General features: G+C 39.9%; 1 pseudogene across 1 annotated transcript in view; it reads left to right on the top strand.

The window, feature by feature from the left end:
• LOC306867941 (centrosomal protein of 112 kDa-like) overlaps window positions 1–17688 on the top strand; it is a 178908-nt pseudogene that overhangs the window by 49164 nt on the left and 112056 nt on the right. The window contains exons 9-14 of the transcript XR_013785800.1: window positions 1038–1137; window positions 2124–2242; window positions 3048–3191; window positions 11671–11822; window positions 14746–14822; window positions 15334–15412. The product of XR_013785800.1 is annotated as a centrosomal protein of 112 kDa-like (transcript). The remainder of the gene's footprint in view (window positions 1–1037; window positions 1138–2123; window positions 2243–3047; window positions 3192–11670; window positions 11823–14745; window positions 14823–15333; window positions 15413–17688) is intronic.

Below are 17688 nucleotides of genomic sequence, written 5' to 3'. Positions count from 1 at the left end.
TCTGTTCCCACTGAAATTTATTTATGGCTGTAGATTAGCTGGAAAGTCTGGAACATAAATGTTCTGTCATCCGTCGTTTCAGTGTCATGAATGCCTCTTGTTTGCAGAGTTGTTTGCTAATGCAAGCATCACTATTACCATTGCTCACACTTAGGGTTAGTGATCTGAACAAACGTCTAAAAGCCGTGACACATCAAACCGACATCAAAGAACTAGCGAAGACGAAAGCCAGCGGTGTTGATGCCTTGTGTTGCCTGGCATCTGGGCCAAAACGTAAAGACTGCAGCCAACGACTGCATACATTTTGTGCCTGCTTGACGCTTGAGGGGAAATAACTTTCCATGCCAGCAGGTGGCAGTAGTCTGTTTCGTCATTCAAAAAGAGAAACTGGGACTGTGGATGTACAATACTAACTGTCTACGTACAGTGTGTTCCTACTAGTGCAGAACACACCAGAACGCTGTGCTGACAGACGCTTGACGATGGCCTGGTGTGTCACAGCCTCAACAAGCCCTAAGCTTTAAACTTGGGAAAGCGTCATGCATTTGTGACATGAATAATACCTGTTATGTTTGTTTAATTACTCAATTTTCATCTGTTAGATTATAAAACAGGCAAAAATCCTACAGAATTATATTGAAGAAGGGAACTGAGTCATATCTAAAGACCAGATTTCACCTAGAGTACACTAGTAACCACATGTAGCAGTCTAACAGTTTAATTTGGCTTGCTTAGTTGGGGACGCTTGACTGATTGCACAAACACTATTGGAGGAGAGCTGAACAGGATGATAACATCACTAAATCATCAATAAATCGACTTTAACTGGAAAAATGACTCTTTATTATTGTCCTCTTGCATTATTGACAAACTATTTTCCTGTTTGACACTGTAAAGCTGCTTTGACACGAACTGTATTGTATAAAGCTCTAGATACATTAATGTGACTTGACTTAACAACTGCTTCATCCACACACAATGCCAGCCACATTTTCTTCAGAGAATGTACAAAACGTGGTTTGTGTTTATTTTCTCAGATTTTGGACCGCAAGAATGGCGAGATTGATGAGCTGAAGAGTGTGTATCGTGGGAAGCAGAAGGAGGCGGAGGAGACGATTCAGAGGCTGGAGAAGAGAGGTGAGGGTAGAACATGCAGTGGTCATGTTTATACACTCGCTCTGAGCGCTCTGTCAGTAGTTAGGTCTTGCCCTGTGCACTCCAGCTTGAAACCTCTCTTTCAGCCCCAAAACGTCTCTAAAGACTTGGATTTGAGTAGCCAACAAAAGCTGCGCCTTGTAAACAGACATGTAGTAAAGCATGGACCACACTCACAAACAAAGTGGCTTTTTCTTAAGACTCAGTAAAAGTAGCATCTGTGATTTGATGTCTAGTTTGGCCTTTCTACGTATTTCTCAAAAGTCAGTGGCAGGTATTTGTTGGAGCCAGGTTAGTCAAGAGGCTGTTAAGGCCAGTTCACACCAAGGAAGACACTGTAAGTATAAAGATTAACGATAAAGATATAGTTCTAAAAATCAGTCTCGATATTAAAGAATAGCTGAGTCCACACCACAGATATAACGATAAAGGCACAGAGAAGCGATATCATTGGAACCACTTCCAGAACGATTTTTTTCCAGCTGATGAACGATAAAATCATTGATACCGAATCAGAATCCATCATGCTATCACAAGCAGGAGAATTTAAAGCGGCGCTTAGAATAAACAGACGATATCTGTGTCCGCTGGGGTGGACACTAATATCTTTATAGTTATCATTCTTGGTGTGAACGGAGCTTTAGTCTTCATTTTTTTCTAGTTTTGAATAAGCCCCCAAAATCATAAAACACGCTTTTCATTTACATCGAATGTACTTTTAACTGACAAAATGCTTATTTATTAAGAGAACTCTTCAGTCAAATTAATCTTTATTATATTGATGACGTTAATGAAAAATAAAGTGAATGTGGAATGTGTCATGAATAGCTTCGTGCGTCTTAGTTTTGTTTTTTTTGTTTTTTTATTATAATAAAAAATAATAGGGGAAGCCTGGGGTGCAAGCAGACAGAGAGATGCCCTGCGGCCAGGCCTGAATGTTTGTGTCTGCCTCCCTCTCTCCCCTGTAGTTCAAAGCCTGCTGCGAGAGTCCCAGGTCATCCGACAGACCAAAGAGAAACAGATCAGCGAGCTGAAGAAAATGTCTGATCAAAGTGCTGAATCTCTGAAAAGCGAATGGGAGAAGAAGGTAAAGAAGGGTTGAAAAGGCTCAGGTTTCCACAGGCCCGTCCCTCCAGCAACCTGAGCTTTGAACGCTGAACACTCACTGAGTTTAGAGCTCAGCCAATCCCGTCTGAGTATGAGAAAGAATCTCAAAAATCCATCTTCTCTGAGTGTTCAGTAGATGTGTATGTTTATTGCAGAGATAGAAAAGAAAAGCTCAAGGTTTTCCCAGAGAATCCGGCCCTGCCTTTCTACAGGCTTTTGGTTGAAGGGTATCTTGCTTCAGGCCTTATAAAACATTCTCTTTGTTCTCTGTTCTAAACATAATATTCTGTAGGACTCATGTTCAGGGCTCAACAATAAGGATGGCCAGATGATAGTGTGGGATCATAGATCATCTGTTTTTACGTTTTGCAAACTTTTAGTATGTTGTATTTATTTATTTTAAATTCAGAATTAGGTATTTTTCTTTCAAAAAGTGGAAAGGATTTTAATAGGAAAAATTGGAAAGGAATGAGGAGTCTGATACATCCTGTAGTTTGTTTGTTTGTTCTGGTATGGATATACAGCATTAATTTTGTTTGTTCAGGTCTTCAAAAAAGTTTTTAAAAGCATTATATCTTTTTTTTTTTCTGTCAAATGAAAATATATTGCTTAAATTAACTATTCTTTAATAGCAAGTAAAACTGAACTACAAGCGGCTGTGAGAGTATAAACAACAACAAAAAAACATAGTTGAGCCCTGATATTATAAATATTACAATTCTTGAAGAGTTTATTTTTATATTTTATTGATCTATGTTGTATGGTTGGTTTGTCCTCTCTGGTAGTTGCATGCTGCGGTGGCGGAGATGGAACAAAAAACGTTTGACCTGCAGAAGAAGCACACACACAACATTCAGGAGCTGCTGGAGGACACCAATCAACGGCTCGCCAAGATGGAGGCCGAGTACAGCAGCCAGACATTGGCCACAGTGAGTGCGTTCACTCATACTTCAACACTGTTCAATGGAAATATTCAATGTCTTGCACTCTTATGTAGCTTCTATATACATGGTCTCAATTTCACATGTTGTCGCGTTCTGAAATCTATCAGAATGAAATTGAAATGTTATACATATGTGCTAGTGACATTCTGAGTGATGAAGCAAGGGTGCATCAGCGTAGCGAGTCTTTCTTCAATGACTTTCTGTTTCAAGTCATCTGCTGTCAAGGTGGAACAACAGGCCCAGTTCCAGAATCAAATCGCTTGTAATTACTAAAAAAAACTGTCACTTCAGTTCATCGTGATCTTGTAGAGTTCTGCTGTACTCTAATGAAAACATCAGTTATAATCAATGAAGCTGACTACACTGTCTTATTTACTTCGCATCTACTCTTTTGTTCTGTATAACAAGAGGATTCATTACCAATTAGAACACAGGACTAAACAAAAACTCAAACATTTTGAGTGGTAAGTCGATTCTGACTGCAATGCTCAACGCTGTTATATACTGTTATTACAGATCCAATTGACCCTTCACAAAAACTTACCCTCCTTAGTTACTGTTGCTATGTCTGACGAGCAATCCCTCTCTCACACTACACACCATGTTCTCACGCAATGAAAAATACATCGTGGAGCAAAGAGTAAACTGACAACACGTCGACAGACTACAGGTCTCAGCTTTCAAATTTTGTCATTTTTTAGAAGTTCAAGCAATAAATAAAATTTTGTGTTTCTTTAATGTGTCATGACAGACCACTGTATTGCCTCAGTTCAAGCGGCACATGAACCGACCGTTTTTTCATATTTACTTAGCACGAAATAAACATGAATGAACATCAGAATGTATTTGATTTAAACCACAGGAAGACATCAATAAACACAATTTTCAAGTTTAAATCCACCAAAGTCAATCTACTCTCCTGTCTTATTTGTTTGTTGGACAAAATGGTGTATTTGGTGTTGTAATTGGTCAGATTGCTTGTCAATCAAGCTCTTTGCGACGGGTCAATTAAGGGTGCTCTTGCTTTTGTTTGATGGTGCTATAGCATCTCTGTATAACCAAAGCAACAGTTTGAACAGTTACACATGTTTACAGCTGCCGACCTGGACAGCAACCCATCTGGTTTAATGGCATATACATTTGAAGAACACTCTATCGGCCCCTCGAGTACTGAGGTTTTTTGCTGTTACAGCACCATAGGAACCCACACTTGTAACGCATTAGACAAGCATACCTTTCTTTGTTTTTGTCTTTTCTCCTCTTCTCTCATCTTGCAAACTTTGTCTTGTGTGTGTGCATTCAATGTGTGCCTGAAACAAAGCATGCCTTAGAGCCTTTGATTGAAGCCACCCCACTAGAGCGACCGAAGCGCTGTGGTGCTCTGAGATGAGCCGGGACGCGCGTCCCTCCGTGGCACAGGTCTAATGAGTTTCGCTTGTTACAAATTAGCATTCAGCGGCTGTCATACAGGTAAGGGCACATACTGAGACGGCTGGCCGCGGTCTGTCAGCAGGGCTGAATTTAAGAGACTTCAAATGCATGCCGACCCCACAGAGTAAGACCCTTCTTTAATAATTAAACACAGCACATTTCCAGGCAGGGCCCCAGATGAAAGGCCCTTCTGTCATTGGAAATTAGGTTCTCCCGTTCTGTTGGTTTAGGCTGACCTCGCCAACCTCTCCACCCGTAACCCCCCCTCCTCTTGTCGTACCTCTTCTCTCCTCATAGGCTGCTGTTGTCAATATGTCAGCTGAGGTGAGATGCTGTGTGTTGTTTCTACATTGCGTTTGATGTCTCAATACTCCAGCCTTTGAAAGCCTTTGTTTATCTTTCGTTCTTTCATCATTCTTTTGTGCGGCATGATCTGGTGCTATCCTGATTTCTCAAAAAAGCTCTTCAAAGGTACGTGGAGTCACACCGTCCGCATTTCATATCTTCTGGACAGCCGAGATCGGTGCTTGTCTGTTTACCTGTGGCTTCTTGCGTGGGAGCATGTCAAAAGCTGGCACAGCCGTTCTTCTGCTTATTATTCCTATCGTTCATTGGTGGTGCCAATGTCAGTCCTCAATAGATGAAGCAACACATTGAATATTGATGACAAGATACATATTCATCACAGTCAGCGCTCAATGGAGATTGATAACTTCAAATGCATTGATGTCATAGCACAGACTGTACCTGAGAGACATGAACACCAACCAGTCTAAGTGATACTGAGTGCATCCATTTATCCAACTTCCATTTTTTCCAAAAAATCAAACTACTCTTAAAAATAAAGGTTCTTATTGGCATCTATGGTTCTATGAAGAACCTTTAACATCCAAGGAACCATCCCATTGCACAAAATTGTCCATTGTTGTTGTTTTTTGAAAGTTTATTTTGGGAACCAAAACAACCTTTTGGAACTCATATTTAAGGTCAACAAAACGTTGAACTTAAGCATTAAAATAACAGGGTCTTTAAAGCTTAGAGCTGGTGAATCAGCAAACAAACCATGAGTCTCACCATTATGTCCTTTACCAAGACACTTAAATCTTGAATTTAATCAACATTGTTCTAAATTAAGATGAATAAAGACACTTTTGTCTTCTGTAGAGCAGTAGCTGAATCAAATTTGTTTCATAATTGATGAACTTTGCAACATTAACAGTTATTTTCCTCTTTATTATTGAAAAGCTTTTTATACAACCTGTATTCTATAAATTACTATATAAATAAATGTGATTTGACTTGACCCTGTCTACAATGGATGCTAGGGGCACGACATGATGAATCGCCAACAGTAAACAGATGTCAAGTTCTACATCCAACATACTTCTAACATGAAGGACAAATGGACAAACATTCACTTGGTCATGCCCATTGTAAACAGTGTAAGATCTAGAAAAATCGTATATATATCTATACAGATACAAATGAATAACATGTGTAGCAAATACAGTGGGGAAAAAATTATTTGATCCCCTGCTGATTTTGTGCGTTTGCCCACTGACAAAGAAACGATCAGTCTATAATTTTAATGGTAGGTTTATTTGAACAGTGAGACAGAATAACAACAAAAAAATCCAGAAAAATGCATTTCAAAAAAGTTATAAATCGATTTGTGAAATAAGTATTTGATCCCCTATCAATCAACAAGATATCTGGCTCCCAGGTAACAAACTGAGATTAGGAGCACTCCCTTAAAGAGAGTGCTCCTAATCTCAGCTCGTTACCTGTATAAAAGACACCTGTCCACAGAAGCAATCAATCAATCAGATTCCAAACTATCCACCATGGCCAAGACCAAAGAGCTGTCCAAGGATGTCAGGGACAAGATAGTAGACCTACACAAAGCTGGAATGGGCTACAAGACCATCGCCAAGCATCTGGGTGAGAAGGTGACAACAGTTGGTGCGAATATTCGCAAATGGAAGAAACACAAAATAACAATAATCTCCCTCAGTCTGGGGCTCCATGCAAGATCTCACCTCGTGGAGTTTCAATGATCATGAGAACGGTGTGGATCAGCCCAGAACTACACGGGAGGATCTTGTTAATGATCTCAAGGCAGCTGGAACCATATTCACCAAGAAAACAATTGGTAGCACACTACGCCGTGAAGGACTGAAATCCTCCAGCGCCCGCAAGGTCCCCCTGCTCAAGAAAGCACATGTACAGGCCCGTCTGAAGTTTGCCAATGATTCAGAGGAGAACTGGGTGAAAATTTTGTGGTCAGATGAGACCAAAATCGAGCTCTTTGGCATCAACTCAACTCGCCGTGTTTGGAGGAGGAGGAATGCTACCTATGACCCCAAGAACACCATCCCCATCATCAAACATGGAGTTGGAAACATTATGCTTTGGGGGTGTTTTTCTGCTAAGGGGACAGGACAACTGCACTGCATCAAAGGGACGATAGAGGGGGGCCATGTACCGTTAGGTCCAGGGCATTGAAGCCAACCAGGGCATTGAAAATGGGTCATGGATGGGTATTCCAGCATGACAATGACCCAAACCACACAGCCAAGGCAACAAAGGAGTGGCTCAAGAAGAAGCACATTAAGGTCCTGGAGTGGCCTAGCCAGTCTCTAGACCTTAATCCCATAGAACATCTGTGGAGGGAGCTGAAGGTTCGAGTTGCCCAACGTCAGCCTCTAAACCTTAATGACTTGGAGAGGATCTGCAAAGAGGAGTGGGACAAAATCCCTACTGAGATGTGTGCAAACCTGATGGCCAACTACAAGAAACATCTGACCTCTGTGATTGACAACAAGGGTTTTGCCACCAAGTACCAAGTCATGTTTTGCGATGGGGTCAAATACTTATTTCCCTCATTAAAATGCAAATCAATTTATAACTTTTTTGAAATGCGTTTTTCTTGTTGTTATTCTGTCTCTCACTGTTCAAATAAACCTGCCATTAAAATTATTGACTGATCATTTCTTTGTCAGTGGGCAAACGCACAAAATCAGCAGGGGATCAAATAACGTTTTCCCCCATTGTATATGGCCCCCATCGTAAGTTTAATGTGTTCTAGCTTTATCATTGCAATATCAAATCTCAGTACTCAAGGAAGCTCATTTAATGAATTATCCTTTATTTACATATTTGACTCGCAAAGTAAAGCGCAAGCATTATACGTGTACCTCCTGATACAAAACAAAACATATATGATGACATTTTCAGTTTGCATTCTCTTAAAGGTGATTTATCCTGGAAAATTTGATTAAAAATTTGATTGGTGAAAGTAACCTAGATTAAGCTGTGCCCCTAAAGAAATTAGAAGATAAACATAATTTGAGCCAACAAAATGTCTGCCTTATGAGATATGCATTTTTGTTTGAATTGAGTATTCATCAACAATTATTGATCCGTATCTTCAGAGAATGGTGGTGTATGTATGTGTATCGGAAAGCAGATCTTCTCCACCTCTCTTTTGTGGAGCATGTAAACAGACTCAGCGGCCTCCTGTCCGCTGAGACGTGCTCGCAGATGAGGGCATGTGTGATTAAAAGGATAAAGACGTGTCCCGTCTCATGTTTGTCAGTAAGAGGATGTTATCACAATCACATTTACATCAACAGCTGTTTCTGACTGACACTCAATAACAATTCTGAGTAATTCAGTAATTAAGGCTGACAAGTTGAGATATGTGTGATTGTGATTACTTAAATAGGTTTAAAATGTTTACTTAAATTATTTTGTTTTCTCAGCCTCATGAAATTAGAAGAGAATTAATTTGACAGATCAAATTACTACACACAGATCTTTAAAATGTATCATTATTGGTAACACTTTATTTTACAGTGTCCTTGTTACATGTAGTTACTATAGTAATAATGGTAAATCATGCAAAATTAATATGAATCCAACTCTTAACTAAACCCTGACACTATTAGTCTTCATGCTGGTAAGTATAAAGTGTTTTTAACAGTAGGATGAGTTGTTGAATAGCTCAGGCTGTGAGCAGACGCTTTTATGTGCCGTTGGCATGTGCCATCAGGGCAGTGTATTAATTACCAGCGTGCGTCATAGCCAGGGCCTGAAATTAACACCCGACCACGCGCCAAATGCGGGTGAATTTTGCAATTGGCGGGTAAAACCGTCAATCTACCTGCCACATTGGCGGGTAGCCAATGAGAATTGAGTTGTTTTTTTGCGTCTGTTTTTTTTTAAGTCTGCCTTTTCGTTGGATTTTAGCTCAAGGTGCAAACGAACGGCTGAAACGAACAACCAACAAAAAGATGAGGATGAGTCAAAGAAAAGTAAAAGACGACGTTTTAATACAAAGTGGCGACAACGGCAAGGTTCGTGAGTGGCTGATTTATGACCGCAGTACAGATGAAATGTACTGCAGTGACTGCCGTATGTATGGCTCAGAGAAAGCGAAGTCAAATCCTTTTGTAATCGGGACTAAAAACTTAAAATTAGAAGCAATTAAGGACCACGAGTCATCAAAAAGCCACCTACACACAATAAGTTGCAAAATATCAAAGACTGCGCTTCCGGAGGAGACCGCTGCGGTCAAGGCACTGACGTCCATGAAAGCAGCGCAGTTTGAGAAGATGCGACTTCTGTTTCGGAACGTTCACGCGATCGGCAAGAACATGATGCCCTTCTCTGACTACGTTTGTGTGTCACAGATGTGTGTGCGTGTGTATGTTGGGAGTTGGGAACCAGTGAGAAAATGTCCGGTACCCAGTAACTTTACCAGTAATATTCATTTAGTTCTGCTTAACGGTTCCTGAAGGCTGTAATTAACAGTTGCCAGGAACTGTCTAGACTAAATCAGCCATCAACACAGCCGTGTCCGTGTGTGATGTGTTTACATACGAGCTGCGGTAACTTAGGTCTAACTTATATCTGTTGAGTTAGCACGGTGTGTGTGTGTGTATACCTGTTTTTCTATCCCGGTGTGACTATGACATATGACTATGTCTGTGACACAGCAAATCAATGAATAAAAAGATTAAAAAATTATAAAAAGAGTTATTATTACTTATAATGATTTCGTTAATAACTTGACAGCACTTAAATGTGTATTCTTACAAGTTAAAGAATAATGTTTGTGTGATTTCTATTTTTCACCTTTATGAGGCAAAAAAAAAAAAACAAACAAAAAAAAACTGGCTGGTAAAAATTTACTGTGGCAGGTGGTCAAAAAAGTTAACTTCAGGCCCTGGTCATAGCACATGCCCAACTCTTTCAGATCATGCCACATTTCAGACTGGGAGTTAACAAAGGCCTATTTTCCAGCGTTTTGACACTGACGTTGCCATCAGAAAGCTGTACTTTTCAACACTGGCCACTTTCATCATCTGAGCTGTGTATCTTCAATCAATAATCTGTCATCATTCATATCAGCCTGCATTCCAGCCGCCACGCACGGGACAGTGGCCTCCATTAACGATGAGTCATGAGCGTTTGTGTGTGTGTGTGTGTATCTGTGCTCTGCTCAGGCAGGCTGTCTGGCTTTGGTTTAACAGCTCTTGCTGTCCCATGGAAAGTTTTCCCCTTCCTATATTTCTTCAGATATGGTTGTCTCATTTTCAAATGAAGACCATCCTAGGTGTTCTTTGAGGGCTGAGCCATGCTTTGCTGCTGATCTGCTTCACATGCCTTTTTCATATTCAGTCCCAGCATGCTCTGGGTTGTGCTAAAGAACAGAGGCTCACAGGTGCATCAGATTTGAGGCTGTTTGAAAGATGATCTCAGATGATCTTTGAAGGTGGATGAGGATGGTGTGGTGGCCATGAATGCGGTTAGAAAGCTGTTTAAGCTCACTGTTACTGAACTGTTCAACTTTCACTATCACATCTACAGAAGAATTCCCCATTCAGGAGATCTTGACTGCCTTTCTCTGCTGCCTCTTTGTAGTGGAAATCAGTGTTGGGAAGCTACTGTGAAGCTGTAGTTTGTCAAGATACAAGCTACTCATAATTTAAAACAGTTCAACTACACTCAAGCTGTTCTTTTGAAAAAGTTGTGAGCTACCAGTCAAAAGTTTGGAATAACTAGCATATTTAAATGTTTTTGAAAGAAGTCTCTTATGCTCAGCAAGGTTGCATATATTTGATCAAAAATACAGTAAAAACAGTAATGCAGTGAAATGTTATTACATTTCAATTTGAATATATTTAAAAATGTAATGTATTCCTGTGAAGCAAAGCAGAATTTTCAGCAGCCATTCTAATTTGCTGATTTGCTGTTCAAGAAACATTCATTGTTATAAGTGTTGAAGTTTTTGCTGCTTAATATTTTTGTGGAAACAGTGACACACTACCACTCAAAAGTTTGGGTTTTGAGTTTGTTTCTTAACTGATAAACTTTGCAACATTATCATTGTTTTAAAACAATTTTACAGTATAAAGCACTATACATTAACTTTTTCCCTACCAGTTTTCTTTTTTTAGTTGCTGGCTAGTGCCAGCATTTCTGATCATTTTCACAATGAAAGAACAGAGCCTCTGTTTTTAAACAAAACAAACCATTTTATTGAATGTGGGTAAGTTTCATAGTTTCAAAAAGCAATATTTTGAACAAAAAGCTGAGAAATCACATTTTTCTCAAAGACTACGTCCATGTCAGATTTAGAACGATGATCAAATCATTGTTGGAGTAGACTGTGTCCATCAACACCCTCAAAGCTTGCAGAGTCATGTGCAGTTTTGATTTATATGCTGTTGAATGCTTGCTGACATGTGCATATTATTGCTTGTTTCTGCTTCTTCTTCACCTGATCTTGGATCCAGAGATTCCGTACTATTTCAGAAGATGCAAAATAGCGCCTCCTACCATATAACAGTGAAACATGGATTGCTGGAAAATTCCGACAATGGCTGGCAAGCACTGTCATAAATGATGGAAAATTATTATATATATTTATTTAATTCAGTGCTGTATGAGCTATTTGAATAAACCATTCTATAGAACCACCTCTGTCTTTTTCTCTTATCTTTCTTTTTTTGTTTGGTTCTTCTAGGAGCAGATGTTGCATGAGCTGGAGACTCGGGTGAAGCAGCTCTCAGTGGAGGAGAATGGGAACCTGCTCCGGCAGAAGGTCACACAAGAGAAAGCCGAGTTAGAGATTCATATCGCCTCCATCAGCACTGAGCTTCAAGAGGCCAACCACAGGTATAAGAAAACCACCTGATCATCCCGACAAGCTCAGATATGACTGATCTTTCTGATCCCTTTCTGCAGCCAAGGCATCTTCACTCACCTCTCAAACCTACACATGCTTTACTCACTTTAATTCCCTGTGATAATTGACAGCTTCATTTTTTTATTGAGCCGAGACCATTGCTTTTATTTGAATTAACTTGATATACAATCTTAGGAAAGATTCCTGGTATATTAGCTCTTTTTCAAACCCTGCCTTACTTTCTACTGTTTACATTGACAGCTACTTTCTATTGCAGCATCTTAATCCAAATGAAGTGACTGAACTGAAACTCAATTATTGATCAGTTGTTGCCACCCAAATTTTAATACTCACATGAAGTGCAGAAGAGAGTAAAGCAAAACTCCCAGTTGATTCCTATAGTACTGTATGAATTTAACATTAGGCTGTATTAGGACTTCTAAGATGTTCTAACAACCACAAAAAATTGGAAACCACAGAAATGTTGGGTATTTCTCTGTCCTAAAAAGTCTAAGTTTGTTCATAATTTAATCGAATGATTCACTGAGCTCGTTATAACTTATTCTGAGACCGCTGTGCCAAAAAAATGATTCAACTGTGCTATTAGTGTTAGTTTTCTTAAATTTTTTATAAAAAATAAGAAAACACACTTTCAATCTGTTTTTATGTACTTTTTAGACATCTACTTTACAAATTTGTACTTGCATATACTTGACTTATACTGACAAGTAGACTGAAAAGTTTAAGTATATATGCCAGACGCTTGTACTAAGAAAAGCCAATAGTCAACATGAAATCAAAGTTGATTGTTATTATGAACAATTTACCAGTGCATGTTATTCCAGAGAAAACAAATATTCGTCTTAATGATCTTTTTATTAATACATAGCTTGCGTTGCTTTCCTTATCATCAGACACTCAGATTTTTTTAACCTCTCCCATCCAACCACTTGTCACATAGAGTTATTTTTCAAGATAATAACATATGATGCGATTTCAAGTTTTCTTTTCTCTTTGGAGTGTTACAAGCTGTTTGTGCATAGATAAGATCCATGACGTTGCAAAGACTAAAGTCTCAAAACCAAAGAGAGATTCTTTATAAAAGTAAAGACTCAACCATGCCCTCCTAAAACGGCTCATTCAAACACGCCCCCACATGTCTACGTCACGGTGTGGGAAGATTTGCATAACACCGCCCAAATGTTTACGCAAAGAAAGAAGGCGGAACTATTATTCTCGCTGTAGTATTGTTGCTGCCGCCGGCACCATATCCTGGAGACGCTGTTTCGTTTTGAAAGCAAAATACTTTGTTTGGGCTCAACAAGAAATCAGTGGTTCAGTTGTATTTACAACACTGTTCCAGAACAGTTCAACCCAAATATTAGAGTGTGTGCAGCGCAGTTTACGGAAAACTATTTCCTGAACCTGGGAGTAGCCTGCGAGCTATGCACAAATGCTGTTTGTATAAAGTGGGGCAATTCCAACTTTGCAAGGACAAAGGACATTCTGGCGCTTCTGACTCACAGCCTTTAATTACGTTTTCTTATTTACAGAATTTGCCACTGACTATTCAAACGCGAGTTTTGAGCAGTGTAAAGTAGTGCTTGTTGTTTGTCGTTTCTCCAATCACAAATGCAGACATGGTAATATTTACGCCGCGTAAAAAGACAGTATAAGTCAATATAATCAGTAATTATGTCCCCACTGGATGCAACAAATGCCTCGTTTATAATGGGTTTTACTGTTTTTGTGTCGTCGCGGCATCACAATACGGTAAGGGGCGTAACATTTCAGTCTCACGCTTGAGGTATTCGGCCAATCACAACGCACTAGATAGCTGGCCAATCAGAGCACGCCTCGCTTGGCAGAATGATGAGCTTTGTAAAAATCGACGCGTTTCAGAAAGGCGGAGCATAGAGGAGGAACAATAATTGTACAGTATGTGGAAAATAGTGTGTTCTTTGAACCTTAAACCGCATAAACAATTTGCATTACACCAAATACACAAAATAATGTTCTTTTTAGCAATGTCATATGATCCCTTTAAATGAGTTCCCCATGTACAAAATCTTTTTTTTTTTCTTTATTGAAAATCCTGTTTCAATCAGAAATATGCCATATTACAGAAGTAAAATGGGTTGCATGAAAACCTTGTTATGATTTTTTATTCAGGACCGAGAGAATAAGACGCAGCAAGAGATAACAGACCTACAAAATATCACTGACAAAAAGGTAATTAGTTTATTCACAAACGCAATATATGTATATTTTGAATAAATTTATACAGTAGCCATAATGTGTTTGGATATGTAATTATACAACAAAATATCAAAGCAAGTGGTCACTGATTATAAAGAAACATACAGACACACACACCCATTCTGTGCCTGCTCTCAGTGATTGTGGTTTATACATTTACATTTACATTAGTTTAACATTTTTTATGATTAATAACACCAAATGTTAAACATTGACAGTGCTAGTTATTATATTGAGCCAATTGTTATAAACTTAAGCATCAGTTTGACTGACCATTCTTCACAATCACCACCCGTCTCAGAAGCGTTATAAACCAAAGCAGGTTTAGGTTTTTAGGTAGACATAAAAGCATTTGCTCTGCTCTCAATTGCCCTAGTTTACTTTGATGATGTGGCTGTAAATTTCAGGCCCTGTTTCCACCTGGTATTAAGATTTTCAGGTTTCGGTGATCCGATCACAAATGGTCAGGTGAAATGCTATACCATTTATATTATTAACATGCATTTCAAACGCGTATCCTTTGATCACTTGTGGATGGCGAGTAGGCGGAGCTTCAAACTTTCATTTCCAGAACACTTTCAGGGCGCTTAGTGTTTCCACTAAAAATGTGATGTGGTCACATGCGTTTTTGTCTACCCCTGTATGTAATTTCAGTGATCTGATCAAGAAACCTTTTAAACCCTCTTTACACCTGGATTTAGCACTTGTGATCGGATCACCAAAAATGCCAGGTGCAAGCAGAGACCAGTTGGTGTTTATTAAAGCACAGCCTTATGAGGGTCCCAAGTGTTTTCCCAGATGAAAGGGGAGCATAACTGGACAGTCATAGTCTGACCTGATTGCCCCACTAATTATGAAACTTATAAGAGCTGCTGCCAAGCGGCTCCCTTTCAAAAGTCTTCAAAGCTTCAGAACTGTCATAAAAAGGCTGTTTTAATAATTGGGCCGACACAATCAGGTGAAGATAAGTTTTAAGATCAGTCTCAGACACCTGGCTGCTGCCTGCCGCCCCACCTTCAAAGGGCCGGTCCGGTCATAAAGCGGGACGGTGAGGCGGACCTCTGTCAAGGGCACATCTGCAAAGCAGAGGCCGTATACACCTGCAGGCCAGCCGCCTGCCAGCGGCTGCTCACGGCTGACCTCTGACCTTTAGAAAATTAGATCAGCTCTGTTTAGTTATGCTGAAGGGTGGGAGCTGATGAAGCGTGTTGAGTAATTGACACTTCTGCTGTCCTGTCACAGCTACAGACGCTTCAGGCCGAGCTGGAAAGGAGCGAGCTGACAGCAAGAGGAAGATGAGCAAGATGGAGGACTCGCTCAGGTACATCCGGCTTATCTGAGTGACACTAAATTCATTATTACAGTCTCCTATTTTAAAAGTACACTACAGTCAGTAAGATTGTAGTAAGGTCATCAATTAATATATATGCACAAACTATATAAATATATACACTCACCGGACCCCCTTTTGCCTTCAGAACTGCCTTAATTCTTCGTGGCATAGATTCAACAAGGTGTTGGAAACATTCCTCAGAGATTTTGGTCCATATTGACATGATAGCATCACGCAGTTGCTGCAGATTTGTCGGCTACACATGCATGATGCAAATCTCCCGTTCCACCACATCCCAAAGGTGCTCTATTGGATTGAGATCTGGTGACTGTGGAGGCCATTTGAGTAAAGTGAACTCATTGTCATGTTCAAGAAACTAGTCTGAGATAATTTGAGCTTTGTGACATGGTGCATTATCCTGCTGGAAGTAGCCATCAGAAGATGGGAACACTGTAGTCATAAAGAGATGGACATGGTCAGCAACAATACTCAGGTAGGCTGTGGCGTTTAAACAATGCTCGATTGGTACTAAGGGGCCCAAAGTGTGCCAAGAAAATATCCCCCACACCATTACACCACCACCACCACCACCTGCCTGAACCATTGAGACAAGGCAGGATGGATCCATGCTTTCATGTTCTATACACCAAATTCTGACCCTTCCATCTGAATGTTGCAGCAGAAATCCAGACTCATTAGACCAGGCAACGTTTTTCAATCTTCTATTGTCCAATTTTGGTGAGCCTGTGCGAATTGTAGCCTCCGTTTCCTGTTCTTAGCTGACAGGAGCGGCACCCGGTGTGGTCTTCTGCTGCTGTAGCCCATCTGCTTCAGGGTTCGACGTGTTGTGTGTTCAGAGATGGTATTCTGCATACCTTCGTTGTAATGAGTGGTTATTTGAGTTACTGTTGCCTTTCTATCATCTCTAATCAGTCTGCCCATTCTCCTCTGACCTCTGACATCAACAAGGCATTTTCGTCCACACAACTGCCGCTCACTGGATATTTTCTCTTTTTCAGACCATTCTCTGTAAACCATAGAGATGGTTGTGCGTGAAAATCCCTGTAGATCAGCAGGTTTTGAAATACTCAGACCAGCCCGTCTGGCACTAACAACCATTCCACGTTCAAAGTCACTTAAATCCCCTTTCTTCCCCATTCTGATGCTCGGTTTGAACTTCAGCAAGTCGTCTTCACCACATCTAGATACCTAAATGCACTGAGTTGCTGCCATGTTATTGGCTGATTAGCAATTTGTGTTACCAAGCAATTGAACAGGTGTACCTAATAAAGTGGCCCGTGAGTGTGTGTGTGTGTGTGTGTGTGTATATGTATATATATATATATATATATATATATATATATATATATTTTTATATATTTATTTATTTATTTATTTATTTAAATAAATATATATATATATATATATATATTCTCAAGTACAATATACAGCTTTAATAACAGTACACTGCAGTGTTATTTTAGTATCATTGAGATACTATTATACTTTTTATTAATATTATGAGTCAGTTTTTTTTTTACTTAAATTTTAGTTTTTAGTTTTTTTTAAATAACTGAATTCATTTATATTTTAGTTCACTATAATAACCCAGCTGCACTGTTACAATAAACCTTGCATAATATGTTTTAATGTTTACAATCATTTATTATACTGTTATTTGGATACACAAATGCTGCTTCTCATTTGAGTTTCCAAGGGCAATATTTGGTCAGTCTTGCCTCCCTGACTGCTCTGGAGCCGTGATATCCAGCAGTGCTCTAGTATTGTTGTGTGCTAGTAGAGACCAGTAAAATGTAAGCAATGCTGTGGTCTGGACTGGATTATGGGGCTGTGGAAGAGGCTCTGCTCTAAGTCCTGTTTTGGGAAGGCCATCTCCTGGCCCACAGCAGAGTCCTTAGATGTGGAGCTAGCGTGGGGTTACTGCCTGTGCTCCCGGAGCCCGTTCCCAACCGCAGGAATGCAGCGGGAGATGTGGAAGTGGTTAGGATGGCGTTCTGAGGAAGCTCGCAGTGTTTGTGTGCCGGGAGGAATCGCACACTTCAGGTTAGACGCTGTTCGAGTTCGTCTGGCCTCGCTTTTTCACTGTCACTCAAGGAAAATGAGCAAAACTCCCCTGACAAGCTGCGTGCCACGTTCAACATACCCACCAGGCGCAGATGTGAGATTATTTACAGTGTCTAAACATTGGTGGAAAACCTCCCATTTAGGTTGAAGAATGACATCAGGCTGGACTCAACCCATGA

This window comes from Barbus barbus (assembly GCF_936440315.1).
Source record: "Barbus barbus genome assembly, chromosome: 4".
NCBI classification, from domain to species: Eukaryota; Metazoa; Chordata; class Actinopteri; order Cypriniformes; family Cyprinidae; genus Barbus; species Barbus barbus.
This window is presented reverse-complemented; position numbering and strand designations above follow the sequence as displayed.